Genomic DNA, 2,651 nt, shown 5'->3' with positions numbered 1-2,651 from the left:
GATTGGGCCTGCCCTCTGCCACCTGGGAGCAGGCCTAAGCCAGCAGGTCGTTATCTCCCGAGGGGTCCCAGACTGTGAGAGGGCACAGGCCGGGCTGAGGGACCCCCCTCCCCCCCGAGTGCACAAATTTTTGTGCACCGGGCCTCTAGTGTTATCATAAAAGCATTAACTTTAAGGGAAGCCTCAACTGAAGTTCAAGGGTTTTTTCTAAATGAAATTCAGAAAGATTAAAATGTAATGAATAAAACTCTTCATTTGTAGAAATGCCACAAAATTAGTAATTTTCTTATGCACCAAAGGTGTGGTTGAAGAGTTGGGAAGACACCTAAAGCAATTCATAGTAAGTAGCAGGTAGTTTCAGTGAGTTTAGCTTCTGATGCAGATGAAACCTTGAGAGGTAAAATCTAGGCCACTCCCTCACTTTTTTGAATAAGAATATCTATAGCAATTACCCTATGTCTGTTCCACCATTTTATATTGGTAGGAAGGGGCAGATGGCACTTTCCTCAGTTCATGTGTCTTAAGGAGAGAAATTTTACTCAAATTGACACTTAGGGAACAGCTGTACTTAAGGAAATGCACTTGAGAAACATCATTCATACCTGGACCTAATTTATTTTTATTTCTTTTAAACATCACATTTATTTTTTTCCTTTCTTATTTATTTACTAGAGGCCTGTTGCACGAAGACATTTGTGCAATAGGCCTTCCCTTCTCCTGGCTGCCGGCACAGGATTTCCTCCAGCACCCGGGACCCAGGCCTTCTCTCCAGCTGGAGCCGCCTTCAGTCTTCTGTCTTCGAGGCTCCGGCCAGAGCCACCTTCAGTCTTCCCTCCCCTGCTTGGAGCCTATGTATGCAAATTAACCGCCATCTTTGTTGGCAGTTAATTTGCATATCACGCTGATTAGCCCATGGGAGGCGTAGCAAAGGTACTGTCAATTACCATGTTTGTCTATTATTAGATAGGATTTATTTATTTTACTCCTCACCCAAGGATATTTTTCCCATTGATCATTTTTTTAGAAACATCGATGTGAGAGAAACACTTCAATTGGTTGCCTCCCACATGATCCCTGACCAGGACTTGGGACAAGAAGGAGCCTGCAACTGAAGTATGTGCCCTCGACTGAAATCAAACCCAGAACCCTTCAGTCCGCAGGCCAATGCTCTATCCACTAAGCCAAAACAGCTAGGGTCTACCTGAACCTAATTTAGATGGTAAAATTCTGTGATGTGAGAGAAACACTTCAATTGGTTGCCTCCCACATGATCCCTGACCAGGACTTGGGACAAGAAGGAGCCTGCAACTGAAGTATGTGCCCTCGACTGAAATCAAACCCAGAACCCTTCAGTCCGCAGGCCAATGCTCTATCCACTAAGCCAAAACAGCTAGGGTCTACCTGAACCTAATTTAGATGGTAAAATTCTGTACATCAGGATGATGCTATAATAGGATTAAAGTTTGGAGTACCTTGAGGGGGGGTGGTGAGTATTTTGCAGGTGAAAGGAACATAAATCATTAGACACCAGAGGGCACACAGTGGTGGCTAGTCTTCAGAACAGCCTTCAGTGACCCCCTATCTCATGGCACTCATGTCCTTGCATAGTATCCTCCAAAATCTCCCAAATTGTAGGAACATTGAGAGTGGACAACTTTCTCTTATGCTTGCTGTGAGGGGAAAGCATACGGTAACTCATAGTTCCCTCCTACTAATAGTTTGCTGGTAGTTACCATAAGTGATGTTATCACAAGCTTTTATGTTGTTATTGTTGTTAATTCTTGCCAGAGGAAATTTTTCCTTTGATTTTTAGGGAGAGCGGAAGAGAGAGGGAATAGTGAGAGAAACATCGATGTGAGAGACATTGAATGTTTGCCTCCTGTACCAATCAATGGGCCCAGGTCCCAACCCGGGCCCAGGCCCTGGGAGAAGCCCACAACCAAGGTATGTGCCTTTGACTAGAATTGAACCTGGGACCCTTTGGTCCTCAGACCAACACTCTATCCACTGAGCCAAACCTTCTATGGCTGTCACATGCTTTTTTCTTCACACATTAAGATGATCATATGATTTCTTTTTTCTTAGCTGCTAAGATGGTAATTGCATTGATTGACTTTCAAGTGTATAACCATCCTTGCATTCCCAAAATGAACTCCACTTGAATATGCAGGCCCGTAGCCCAATTCACAAGTATATCCACCTGCTTCTTATTATTGGTACTAGTAAATTTCACAGCACTTGCCACAAAGCCACCAACAGATAATGAGCAGAACTCAAAGAGGCCATCAAGCACTGGACTGTCCTCACCAGCACTGAATCACTGTCGCTGCCTGCTGTACTCAGATGTGTTACCTGGGAGGATGGAGTGCAAGAATTTTATGTAGTCATCACTATGTACTTGGTCATCTCCTCAGCCTGGGCTTGTGAGGGTGATAGATTTCCATTTTGCCTTAGAGACCATAGTTAAGTAGCAAATTGTGAGTCATGCCGATTCAATGAGGCTTCATTGGGTAGCCTTGTCCGTAATAGTAATTCCCAGCATCCTATCATAGCAGTAGTAACAGACTTTCCTCCTGGTACACTGAGACTGTACTGTCTTGATCGCCTTCCTTCCCTCCCATTCAACCATCTGATATTGTGATTTTTTAAAA

This window comes from Myotis davidii, unplaced genomic scaffold (assembly GCF_000327345.1).
Source record: "Myotis davidii unplaced genomic scaffold, ASM32734v1 scaffold398, whole genome shotgun sequence".
NCBI classification, from domain to species: domain Eukaryota; kingdom Metazoa; phylum Chordata; class Mammalia; order Chiroptera; family Vespertilionidae; genus Myotis; species Myotis davidii.
Note: the sequence above shows the minus strand (reverse complement) of the source record.